This window comes from Triturus cristatus, chromosome 7 (assembly GCF_964204655.1).
Source record: "Triturus cristatus chromosome 7, aTriCri1.1, whole genome shotgun sequence".
NCBI lineage: Eukaryota > Metazoa > Chordata > Amphibia > Caudata > Salamandridae > Triturus > Triturus cristatus.
In genome coordinates this window covers 179,839,863-179,853,968 of record NC_140590.1, presented here as the reverse complement: position 1 = coordinate 179,853,968, position 14,106 = coordinate 179,839,863, and the positions used below count along the sequence as shown (strand labels likewise).

The 14,106-nt window shown below is 45.8% G+C and overlaps 1 pseudogene across 1 annotated transcript in view; it reads right to left on the bottom strand.

The window, feature by feature from the left end:
• Positions 1-11,645: 11,645 nt before the first annotated feature.
• Positions 11,646-14,106, bottom strand: part of LOC146809165 (IgGFc-binding protein-like) — a 234,856-nt pseudogene continuing 232,395 nt past the window's right edge. Inside the window, exon 12 of the transcript XR_014966070.1 lies at positions 11,646-12,013. The product of XR_014966070.1 is annotated as an IgGFc-binding protein-like (transcript). The remainder of the gene's footprint in view (positions 12,014-14,106) is intronic.

Below are 14,106 nucleotides of genomic sequence, written 5' to 3'. Positions count from 1 at the left end.
CTAAATCAATCGTTTTTTTGCTCACCATGCCATTCCAGTTTGAACCCAGCCATATGCAAATTAGTCTTGACCCTGTGCCTCATGGGAACAGTCCGGCCCTCACCGCCAAGCCAGGTCTTACCTGGACTGGAAACAAGCATCCTAGGACCAGTTTCGGGGATTCACATATATTCAGCCAGGATAGCTTGATTCCAGTGGCATGAAGAGCACAAGACCCATGTCTGGGCATACCAGTTCCACTCGGAGTGATAAATGCAAAAACAGCAGTTGATGGACAGATTGCAGAACAATGTCATACATTCACCCCAGTACAGAGATCAGGGCCTGAATCCATCTTTTTTTGCTCACAATGCCATTCCAGTTTGATCCCAGCCATATGCAAATCAGTCTTGACCCTGTGCCTCATGGGAACAGTACAGCCCGAATTTCCAAGCCGGGTCCTCCCTGGACTGGAAACAAGCATCCTAGGACCGGTTTTGGGGTTTCACCCCTCTTCAGCCCGGATAGCTTGATTCCAGTGGCATGGAGAGCACGGGACCCACATCTGGGCATATCAGTCCCACTCGGCAATGACAAATGCAAAAAAATCAGTTTATGGACAGAATGCAGAACAATGTCATACATTCACCCCAGTACAGCGATCTGGGCCAAAATCCATAGTTTTTTTGCTCACCATGCCATTCCAGTTTGAACCCAGCCATATGTAAATCAGTCTTGACCCTGTGCCTCATGGGAACAGTCCAGCCCGAACTGCCAAACCAGGTCCTCCATGGACTGGAAACAAGCATTCTAGGACAAGCTTCGGGGTTTCACCCCTATTCAGCCAGGATAGCTTGATTCCAGTGGCATGGAGAGCACGGGCCCTACGTCTGGGCATACCCGTCCCACTCTGGGTGACAAATGCAAAAACAACAATTGATGGATGGAATGCAGAACAATGTCATACATTTACTCCAGTACAGAGATTTGGGCCTAAATTCATCGTTTCTTTGCTCACCATGCCATTCCAGTTTGAACCCAGCCATATGCAAATCAGTCTTGCCCTTGTGCCTCATGGGAACAGTCCACCCGCACTGCCAAGCCAGATCCTCCCTGGACTGGAAACAAGCATCCTAGGACCGGTTTCGGGGATTCACATATCTTCAGCCAGGGTAGCTTGATTCCAGTGGCATGAAGTGCACGGGACCCACGTCTGGGTATACCAGTTCCACTCGGAGTGATAAATGCAAAAACAGCAGTTGATGGACAGATTGCATAACAATGTCATACATTCACCCCAGTACAGAGATCAGGGCCTGTATCCATCTGTTTTTGCTCACCATGCCATTCCAGTTTGATCGTAAACACACTGAGAGGGGGGGACCAGGAGCAGGAGTTAAGAAGGAGGTCCTGTACCAGCGCTCCTAAGTTAGCTAAATACACAAAATGGTACCAGTTCCTATGGTGGGCAGTCCCAAAGTGGTGAACTGCTGAGGGGTTGGGAAAATAATGGTGATTGTAAAGGTTCGTGGTGATGTTTAACGTGTAGGCCAGATACTCCTGGGTGGTTTTCCAAGTGCCCTCACACACCCTTGCGGGTGCAAAGCATCATCATCGGGCGTTGCTCCTCGTGGGGGTGGCGCTGCAGTCCCTCACGGGCCCTTCAGGAGGGCTCTCTGTCGGAGATCTTTTTACCGGAGTAGCCGTAGTTGTGCGTGCGGGTGTGTGGGGATGGTGGGTGATGTGGTGAGGCTAAAAAGACCTGTAGGAACTCCAAACGGTTTATTAATGGGTCCTGCGGGTCTGGTTAAAATCTAACGGGGAGTGGTGCCTAAGTAGCACTCTAAAAAAGTAGGGGAAAGGTAGATAGTTCTGTTACTCTCGACCCGTATGTGATAAAGTTAGAGTGAGAATGAGAACGTGAGGTGGGTGGTCAACATGTTTCGCGCTTCCCAGCGGTCCCTAACGGATCCGTAGCGCTTCGTCAGGACCAAAAGGAAAGTGGTAACAGAATTTGATATAGGTCAGAATGTATCCTATATGTCCATATTTTAGGGATCACGTTTTATTCGAGTCCCTATGAGCGAACCTAAAAGGAAAGGGAGGAGAAAAAGGGGACAGGGAGACAAAAAAGGGGAGGCAAAATGAAGTGGTCAACAACATATCCAGGGGGCGTAATACATATCCCTGGTATCAAAACAAGTCGGTGCGGAGAAATACTCGCATAATGGTTGTGCCACATGCCAGGGGAGGGGGGCGGGTGCAAGAAAGACTAGTGGTTCTATCAACTCTGTCGGTATACGGGTCACGCAAGCTAAATCAGTGCGGGACACATGCATTGTAGACAGCTCCACAGTGCAAAGTTCATGCAGGGTATCAGGGGGAGGCATAACTGCATTCGTTGAGCTGGTGTCTCAAAGTTGACTAGTGACCAGTGAGACTACTTCGTGACGACATGCCTCGTGGTCTGCCCTAGTACATGGTGAGTCATGCAGGGTTTCAGAGGGAGTCATGACTGTTATGATTGGATCGGTATCTGAAAATTGACTTGTGTCGAGTGTGATAGCTTATTAACGACATGTCTAGAGGTCTATCTGGTGAGTGAGGATAACGGAGCCGGTGAAATTATTCAGCAGAATCCCGTGATCACGACTATTCTACGTAGTGGTGGTGTGGCAATATACTGTTTGTAGACAAACTGGTAAACCTACCCAATGTTTAATGGGTCCAGGCTATACCGGATAAGGATCGGCTGGGGCGGAGGGCGCCAGCTAAAAAAGACAACCAGCGTCGTTTTACAATAAACACTTCGAGGGGAGCGGGAAATTGTTAAAAACGCCAGTAAGACTAACTTGGTAGAGTAGAGATAACACAAACAGACAAATTGTAAAACAGGCCAGTAGGGCTAACTGGACAGAGTAAGGATAATTCAAACAGGACTAGTAAAGTGGCTGCAAACAAGTACTTACTCACGCCCCGGGTATTCTGCTCTGAACACCTACGTGCCTCCAGGATCGCCGGTAGTTGACACGGTTTTGGAGGCACTATTTATGTCCAAAGTTGATTGGGTGTTCAAACCGGAACAGCTGCGAGTGTCGTGGAAACAGAGGCGGGACTGTGTTTCACGAAGTGTATGGCGGCCATGTTTGAATGGTCTAGAAATGTCAAGGAGTAATGTTGTAAGAGTCTCCGTATCGACGATTAAGAAGGGGGGGACACATGAGTGTGTCTCGAGGGTGTGCGTGGCGTATGGACCCAAAAATAAAAGTGCCTCAGGGTCACGCAGTGAGTTGGTTGACTGGTAGCACCTCTAGCTACTGTGGTTAGCACGTCGGCCATATTGGAACGGGTCTGAAAGATATCCCAAAGTGTGTATATTATTGAAAGATTGCATGGTCTGGATACAGGCACATGAGTTGGTACAATAGTGTCCGTTCCAAATTTACGTGTCATCGTAAGGGTGTCTCTGTGTCATAGATCTGAGAAGACACGTGTGGACAGGGTGATGCATAAATTCAGCAACCGTGTGGTGGTCCCAAAAGCCGGGCAGTCGAGTGAGGTACTATCATCCCAAACACTTCTGGGATGGGAGCGTCGGCCATGGTGGGTCCGGGACACTGTTCATGTGTGTGTGTGTCAGCAGAATGACTGGATAAGTTAGGTCATACATAGATATGGTGGTATCTGAGTGTGATTGACCTGAGAGGTACAAGTGATCTGACATTCAGTGCTGGAGGTGGGGATACACAATTAATAAGGGTCCGTAGACTACAGATATCTGTGCACAAAAACTCTCATGTGTCCATACAATTAAAAGCTGTAGTAATCTAATTGCAAACGGGAAGAGACCCGCTGTTATCGTCAGGAGATAGATACACATATAGTGACGGTCCGTTGGGTACAGGTGTCACTACACAAACCCTCTCAAGTGTCCATACATTAAACTGCAGTAATCTAGATCCAAATGATTAGAGAACCGCAATAGTAGTCTGGAGATGGAACACAGGGATGGAGCTACAGTCAAAGCAGGTAGGTGTCGGGTCTGCAGTGGGTGGTGGAGTAGGGTTATGATAGCTGGTATTATGGATTGAGGGAACTCCATGGGATGTCGTCGTTGAGACCTGTGACATCAGTGCGGAGTCTGAAGACCCAGCGTTGTTCTGTTATGAACAGGTTGGTTGGTGTCCATGAGGGATTGTGGTCAATCACAGTCCATTTGAGACTGTCAGGGGAATGGTTGTGTTCCAGGAAATGGTTCTGCAGTCTAGTCTGTGTTTTCTTGCACCGTATTGTACTCTTATGTTCTCCGATGCGGGTTTTGACAGGTCTTGTTGTCATGCCTATGTATCGGAGTCCGCACGGGCAAGTAATCAGATAAATGCAGTTTTTAGTATTGCAGTTGGTGTGGTGTCTTAATTGCCAAGGTCTGGGAAGTCCCAGATCCAGCTCTTTCACAGGTTTTGTCTGGTGGCAGGTAGTACAAGAACCACATGGGAAATGGCCTACAACCGGGGGTAGTGCCCACAGGGTTTCTCGTGGTTTCCTGTTCTTTCTGGGGCGGGTATGCACCAGGATATCTCTTAGGTTCTGAGTGCGTTTGAACGAAAAGAGGGGGCAGGGACCGGGGTCAAAGGAACCAGTTTTGAGTATTTTCCAATGACGTTTCACTATCCTCTGGATGTTGTTTGAGAGAGGGGTGAAAGATGTCACACATGTCAGTGCCGTGTTCTCTGGTTTGGTCTTTGTTTCTAGTAGACTCTCTCGATCCATGGCCATATACTACTCCCGAGCCTGGCCTGTCTATACATGGCCAAGCTGGAGGAAGACAAAATTCAAAATCCTACCAACCCCTTCCAAGACAACATCCTTCTATGGCGGCGATAGATACTCAAAACTGGTTCCTTTGACCCCGGTCCCTGCCCCCTCTTTTCGTTCAAACGCACTCAGAACCTAAGAGATATCCTGGTGCATACCCGCCCCAGAAAGAACAGGAAACCACGAGAAACCCTGTGGGCACTACCCCCGGTTGTAGGCCATTTCCCATGTGGTTCTTGTACTACCTGCCACCAGACAAAACCTGTGAAAGAGCTGGATCTGGGACTTCCCAGACCTTGGCAATTAAGACACCACACCAACTGCAATACTAAAAACTGCATTTATCTGATTACTTGCCCGTGCGGACTCCGATACATACTCCTACTCCACCACCCACTGCAGACCCGACACCTACCTGCTTTGACTGTAGCTCCATCCCTGTGTTCCATCTCCAGACTACTATTGCGGTTCTCTAATCATTTGGATCTAGATTACTGCAGTTTAATGTATGGACACTTGAGAGGGTTTGTGTACTGACACCTGTACCCAACGGACCGTCACTATATGTGTATCTATCTCCTGACGATAACAGCGGGTCTCTTCCCGTTTGCAATTAGATTACTACAGCTTTTAATTGTATGGACACATGAGAGTTTTTGTGCACAGATATCTGTAGTCTACGGACCCTTATTCCCCACCTCCAGCACTGAATGTCAGATCACTTGTACCTCTCAGGTCAATCACACTCAGATACCACCATATCTATGTATGACCTAACTTATCCAGTCATTCTGCTGACACACACACACATGAACAGTGTCCCGGACCCACCATGGCCGACGCTCCCATCCCAGAAGTGTTTGGGATGATAGTACCTCACTCGACTGCCCGGCTTTTGGGACCACCACACGGTTGCTGAATTTATGCATCACCCTGTCCACACGTGTCTTCTCAGATCTATGACACAGAGACACCCTTACGATGACACGTAAATTTGGAACGGACACTATTGTACCAACTCATGTGCCTGTATCCAGACCATGCAATCTTTCAATAATATACACACTTTGGGATATCTTTCAGACCCGTTCCAATATGGCCGACGTGCTAACCACAGTAGCTAGAGGTGCTACCAGTCAACCAACTCACTGCGTAACCCTGAGGCACTTTTATTTTTGGGTCCATACGCCACGCACACCCTCGAGACACACTCATGTGTCCCCCCCTTCTTAATCGTCGATACGGAGACTCTTACAACATTACTCCTTGACATTTCTAGACCATTCAAACATGGCCGCCATCCACTTCGTGAAACACAGTCCCGCCTCTGTTTCCACGACACTCGCAGCTGTTCCGGGTTGAACACCCAATCAACTTTGGACATAAATAGTGCCTCCAAAACCGTGTCAACTACCGGCGATCCTGGAGGCACGTAGGTGTTCAGAGCAGAATACCCGGGGCGTGAGTAAGTACTTGTTTGCAGCCACTTTACTAGTCCTGTTTGAATTATCCTTACTCTGTCCAGTTAGCCCTACTGGCCTGTTTTACAATTTGTCTGTTTGTGTTATCTCTACTCTACCAAGTTAGTCTTACTGGCGTTTTTAACAATTTCCCGCTCCCCTCGAAGTGTTTATTGTAAAACGACGCTGGTTGTCTTTTTTAGCTGGCGCCCTCCGCCCCAGCCGATCCTTATCCGGTATAGCCTGGACCCATTAAACATTGGGTAGGTTTACCAGTTTGTCTACAAACAGTATATTGCCACACCACCACTACGCAGAATAGTCGTGATCACGGGATTCTGCTGAATAATTTCACCGGCTCCGTTATCCTCACTCACCAGATAGACCTCTAGACATGTCGTTAATAAGCTATCACACTCGACACAAGTCAATTTTCAGATACCGATCCAATCATAACAGTCATGACTCCCTCTGAAACCCTGCATGACTCACCATGTACTAGGGCAGACCATGAGGCATGTCGTCACGAAGTAGTCTCACTGGTCACTAGTCAACTTTGAGACACCAGCTCAACGAATGCAGTTATGCCTCCCCCTGATACCCTGCATGAACTTTGCACTGTGGAGCTGTCTACAATGCATGTGTCCCGCACTGATTTAGCTTGCGTGACCCGTATACCGACAGAGTTGATAGAACCACTAGTCTTTCTTGCACCCGCCCCCCTCCCCTGGCATGTGGCACAACCATTATGCGAGTATTTCTCCGCACCGACTTGTTTTGATACCAGGGATATGTATTACGCCCCCTGGATATGTTGTTGACCACTTCATTTTGCCTCCCCTTTTTTGTCTCCCTGTCCCCTTTTTCTCCTCCCTTTCCTTTTAGGTTCGCTCATAGGGACTCGAATAAAACGTGATCCCTAAACTATGGACATATAGGATACATTCTGACCTATATCAAATTTTGTTACCACTTTCCTTTTGGTCCTGACGAAGCGCTACGGATCCGTTAGGGACCGCTGGGAAGCGCAAAACATGTTGACCACCCACCTCACGTTCTCACTCTCACTCTAACTTTATCACATACGGGTCGAGAGTAACAGAACTATCTACCTTTCCCCTACTTTTTTAGAGTGCTACTTAGGCACCACTCCCCGTTAGATTTTAACCAGACCCGCAGGACCCATTAATAAACCGTTTGGGGTTCCTACAGGTCTTTTTAGCCTCACCACATCACCCACCATCCCCACACACCCGCACGCACAACTACGGCTACTCCGGTAAAAAGATCTCCGACAGAGAGCCCTCCTGAAGGGCCCGTGAGGGACTGCAGCGCCACCCCCACGAGGAGCAACGCCCGATGATGATGCTTTGCACCCGCAAGGGTGTGTGAGGGCACTTGGAAAACCACCCAGGAGTATCTGGCCTACACGTTAGACATCACCACAAACCTTTACAATCACCATTATTTTCCCAACCCCTCACCATTCCAGTTTGATCCCAGCCATATGCAAATCAGTCTTGACCCTGTGCCTCATGGGAACAGTACAGCCCGAAATTCCAAGCCGGGTCCTCCCTGGACTGGAAACAAGCATCCTAGGACCGGTTTTGGGGTTTCACCCCTCTTCAGCCCGGATAGCTTGATTCCAGTGGCATGGAGAGCATGGGACCCACGTCTGGGCATACCCGTCCCACTCGGGAATAACAAATGCAAAAACATCAGTTGATGGACAGAATGCAGAACAATGTCATACATTCACCCCAGTACAGCGATCTGGGCCTAAATCCATAATTTTTTTGCTCACCATGCCATTCCAGTTTGAACCCAGCCATATGCAAATCAATCTTGACCCTGTTCCTTATGGGAACAGTCCAGCCCGAATTGCCAGGCCAGGTCTTCCCTGGACTGGAAGCAAGCATCCTGGGACTGGTTACCGCATAACACCCCTCATCAGCCATGCTAGCTTGAACCCAGTTGCAAAGTGGGCAAGGGACCCACTTCTGGGCATACCCTGCGAACTTGGGGCGAACAAAGCAAACACAAGGAGATGATGGACGGAGTGCTGAAACTTTTCAGACACTCACCCCAGTCACAGATCTGGGTTGAATCCATCATTGTTCTTTAGCTCAATTCGCCACCCCAGTTCAGACCCATAAATATACAAATCAGCACGACATTGCATTGACTTTGTGGCTATGGCGGCACGCTGCGCTTTAGCTTTAAACATCTAAGGCTAAAGCGTGGCATGCCGCAATTGCTGCAAAAGTCAGTAAATAGAAAAACAAAGGAAGCCAGACTCCGCATTTCTTTTACATTTGCAAAGCAATAGCTCAACATTTAACTAATGCAAGACCTATTGCATTACAAATGGCTGCACCCCATTAGTACCAATTTAACTCCCAAATTTAGCAATAAGTAACAGGTGACCATTCCAGCTTTTCAAAGGGCCTTCCACCACGCTGCAACACGTGTCACTGCATTTTTGTAATGTTTGAGTCGTTCCAGCTAGAAACAAGGTTTTTTTGGTTCAGATCTGCAGATTATGCAGCAAATGATGGACTATGTGGCAAAGACAGAAAATGTACAATCGTGAAAATCGGCGCAGCCAAACAACCGAATAATTCCAGTGGCCCTGCTCATACCTCTGACTAGGTCTAGATGTGATGCTCTGTGGTTGCTTTTTCTTTGTGTCTCATTGAGTTGATAGTTTAGCCTCTATGGAAACGAGGAACACTAAACCTGAGGTTACCACTCAACAACACAGACTACCATACCACGTAATTACTCTCCATAACACATAATCCCACTCCACATAATTGCTTTACACTAAATACCACATACTTTCTATCCACATATAATTCCACTACACACGACATACATCCACTCCACTCCAAAAAACATTAGTTAAAAATGTTTACATTTACAACGCCAATAGCTCTAATTCTCGCAAATACGAGACCTATTGCATTGCAAATGCTTGTTTAAACACTGGAGGAGTGGCCATGTAGAGCTTCCGTCATGCTCTTCTTTCAAGAAATGTGGTAGCTTCGGGAAATCAGCACTTTTAGTGCACAACGTAAAACTTATACGGGCGTTGTGCTTCATTTTTCAGCATGGCACCCACTTTTATCAAATGCACTGGCTTTGGGGGGCCAGGCGCTTTTAATGCGCAGCATAAAACATTTCTCTACACGGGCGACGCGCTTCATTTTTTAGCACGGCACCCACTTTCATCAAATGCAGCAGCTTTTAATGCACCAGTGAAGGTTGCTGTACCCACAAAATTGTGCTGCATGGCTATATACTTAGGTCCCAAAGGTGAGACCAATTGCATTGCAAATGCTTGTTATCAATTGAAAATGGTGTCCATGAGTCTGTACACTAAATGTGCATATTGGGTGGTGCATAGAAATTACCATACGCATGGTATGCTGGATGTGTATGGAAAGGCATGCACAACTAGGGCCTAGAATATATTGTGCATAGATAAGACCAATAAATATGATCTTTTCCTGTTAGAAAAATGTTATGATACAAACATCACCTTATTGAAGAAATTATGCCATTCTTTAGGGATGTGGTCCCATTTCCTTTTGAGTACAATTATTTGTTATAGATGCACTTTAGAATTAGCAGAGGAGCATGCGAAATTGGTGAATTATTTTTCAATAAGCATCCAATTTTTACTGTTATTTCTCTTTTTCGACGTTGTGGTCCGCTTTTCTGTTACCTGTCCTTGACCACTCCTTCAACACTAGACTCTGTGACTCAAATTTCTGCAAGGTTGTTTCAGACTTTAACTTTTTGTAAATTTTGTAAATTTTCCACACGTGCAAAGTATGATATGTTGAGCAATAGACAATGAGAACAAGATTCCCTTTTGTAAACTAGACCCTTAGATGGCTCGTCTCTGTAACCCCCAATAACTCCTTGAGGGGCAATAGCCATCCATGTCTGCAGACCCAGAGCCTGTGTTCATCTCACTCATTAGCTCTCCGGTTATTCGCTGTATGGCCAGGATCTCTTTAGCCAATCCAATTATCTGTGCAGCAACTGGACCTCATCCTGCAGGAGCCGGAACTAACACCCTAATACTTCGACAAAACTAAATTCTTAAGGACTAGTTCCCTGCTACCTCAAAAGCCTCAGCCTAAACCATTGGTATCTTTCACGCAGCGCAGCCCAGCAAGCTTCCTTGCTGCACTGCGTGAAAGGGCAGGAATGAGCCATATTTACCATAACACGGCTCCATCCTGTCCTTTCCTGGCGCTGGTGCACTTTTGTCTCCCTAACGCCAACACAGGCACCCTTGTGTCATGATGCAAGGGTGCCTGCATTGTAGGCAGTGTTGTTTTTGTGCAAGAAGTGATACCTTCCTGCAAAAAAATCGTGAGAGGCATTATCATCTATCTACGTGTGCTGCAAAATGCAGCACATATAGAAAGAGGGAAAAATGAGGAGAAATAAAGATATTTCTCCTCATTACACCTCACCTGGGTAGGCGTAGTATTTTGACGCATTCCCATATCTACCCTAAAATCTGGAAATGCCCCAAAATCCTTGGATGGCTGGGTGGGAATACCCACGCTCCACCCCACTCACAGACCGCCTCCCTAGGACAGAGTAATGACCGGCACTGCCTTGCATTACCTTAGATTTATCAAGCCATGCAGGGCCACGCAAGGTGATTGTGTGGCTTGATAAATCTCACTAAAGTTTTGCCTCCCCCTTGTGGCCCTTTGCGTGGTGCAAGGCGACGCAAATCCTTGATAAATCTAGCCCTTAGTACATACATATTTCTTGTATATAAAACACAAATACAAATATGACATTTGATAAAATCCACTCTTTTGCCTAGTAATTTTCTCTTCTACTCCTAACAATTCTATCAGTAGTAGATTATTACGCCATACAGAAAGAATCTTATTTTAAAGTACTTGGAGTGCGAATCATTCGGAGTACTAATGAAGCATGGAGGGTATACAGAACTTCTGATTTAATACCTTTTCAATAATTATTAACAAGGTATATTTGTGGCTTGATTTCCGGTTCCTTAGAATTAAAAGAGAAGCTTGGGATAATTTGGAGTCTGAGTCGCAGAACGACATTATTTCCAGTATTATTGTTGTTCCAGTTTTAATTTAGGGCCATATGCATGAACACATTTTCCCATAGACACAGAATGGGCAAAACCTTTTGCTGAATCTGGCTCTAAGTCTAGATGCCCAAGCAACATACACATTTTATGTTATTAAAATTCTCTGTCAGGATTCTTGCTCTAAGAAGTGACCTTTTTGGCATCAATGGCGGTAAATAAATGTACACAATGAGATTACCTGTTCCTGTTTTAACCAAAATGGAAACCACAAAAGACAAAATTACAAATTATTTTTATGTTTGCTTTTTGAATATCACTTTCAGATTACTCACCCTTATTTTTCCAATTTCACCCTTGTAGATGGAAATATTGTAGCCGTACACAAAGACGTTGACCAGTCGCACATCTGAGACGGCCTGGTTCCCCCGGTTGTCGTTCTTCTCATCAATGGGGAAGGGGACGAGCGTCGGTTCGATGCCGCAGTACTTAGAAATAGTGTAAGAACATGTGCCCTGGAAGTCGTAGTTGCACCCGTCATAGGTATGGTAGTGAGGGTTTCCCCATCCCCAGCAGGTGCCTGAATAGTCTGGCACACACACTGGGTTTCCATCTTTGATCATACAGGTCTACCTTGTTCGACATTTCATACATTTACAAGGTGCTGAAATACGGCACAAGGTGTAGATTTTAGAATTTAGCACTTTTTTGTGACAGTTTTAACACTCTGGTAAGAAAGGTAATATTTGAAGATTAGCTGTCATTCTTGCTCAGCAGGTCAGAGGTTTATGATCAACAAGATTGATCTGTTATGCTTATAGACTTGTTATATTGAAATTTGGAAAGGCCTGTGATTGAATATTCCCATTGTACACTCTCATTCTCCCTCGGACAATCTTCCCACCTCTGTCCAAGGGTGAGAATGCTTGCAAGTGCCCTAATTGCACGAAAGATATAGAAAGACTGATTAATCTCTGTTCTCTTTATGTGTTTTAATGAGTATTGGCTTAAGCCAATGATGTCTGCCCACAGTTCCTTGAGGGCCATTCACGAAAATATATAATACTTCAATGTGTTCTGCACTGTTCCATTAATATCTCTTTTACCCAGTGACAAAGCCATAGAAGACCATACAGTGTGGACGGTAAGACAGTGTTTGTGCCCCAAGAGCAATAATGTTCCAGCACACCATTGACAAAACAGCAGAAGTAACCCCAATGATCCGTGCTGGAAGGGCAATGCCAAAAGAACTAGGGCCAGATGTATGACCATTGGCATTTGCGACTCACAAATTGCAAAAAATGTGCGAGTAGCAAAAGCCAATGTACAACAGTGTCAGGGACACTGTTAGCGATTCCTAATAGGGTCGCAAATTGCATGCCTCACGCATATTAATGCATTAGGAATGGCTGGCCCTCCCAGGTATTGTGGCCTGCTGGGCTCAGCAGACCTCCATGTCTGAGACTTCTTTTAAATAAAGCAGTTTTTTTTTCTTAAAGGAAAACGGAATACATTAAAAAAAAAAGAAAAAAACATTTTCGTTTCATTTTTTAAGGGCAGGTAGTGGTCCCTGGGACCACTGTCTAACCCTAAAAAATATTTTCCCCTGCATTTGCAAAGGGGAAGGGGTCTCCTGGCGACCCTTTCCTATTTGCGACTGCATTAACACCCTCTTGAAGAGGGCGGTAAATTGCAAGTGTTTTGCGACCGCAATTGCAGTCGCAAAACATTCTTACATAAGGCTGCAAGTCGCAATTAGTAAGGGACGCCCTTGGAACGCCCCTTCCTAATTGCGAGTCGCAAATACTATTTAGCGAGCCGGAAATAAATTGCGACTCGCTAAATAGGGTTTGGACATGGCCCTGTAGGTTTTCGGATGTGCAAACAGGTTGCAAACCCGTTTGCACATGCAAAAACGGGTCATACATTTGGTCACTAATTTCTAACACAGTTATTGAAGGCATACTAAAGGCGTTATCGTGCTAGAAAATATGTTCATTAGATGTACAGCGCCAGTGAATGCCATCAAAATTATAATACCACGTGTTATGCTCACCTGAATTATTCTTCCACTAAAAATGTTTATTAAAAGCACAGTGCCAATTATGTTTTTCAGAAGAACAATCTCACAAAAACACCACTCTCATTTCCTGTTCCACTGAAGCTAATTTGAACTACTTTGAGATCTTTACTGGACATTAATATGGTGCTGCTTACTTTTCAAATCCAGATAAGTTTAGTAATCTCATCTAATTTAGCATGCATTTCACCTGCCAGTCAGATTTACTCTGTGACTTCATACCCTAAACAAATGTCTGTGATACTTAGCTTGAACATCTCCCCTTCCTTCAGGAGGACACTCCTGCCGGTTGCAGGGATGTCAGTTCTTTGGACCTCTCCCTGCACTTACTTGTGCTGTACCTTATCTATAAGGAATAGACTATCTGCTAAGTCTGTAGATTCTTCAAAGATTCATCAGGAGCAAGTCTGCCACTTCTCCTTGCAGCTCCTCTGGTGCAGATCTGTAATAATTCTTGCAGATAGTTCAACTTTAATAGGTCATTTCAATTTTTTCAATCCTCCCATCCCCTTACTGCGCTCCTCTTGCACAGCAAGGCATGCTGATATCAATTGGTGGACCTGAGGGTGGGCAAACACAAAATACATCCTCTTCGTCTCAGTACCATCCTCAATCGCACGAGTGGCCTCCCATCTCAGGAACATCTTCATAGCATCTCCCGAACTTACCTGCATTGC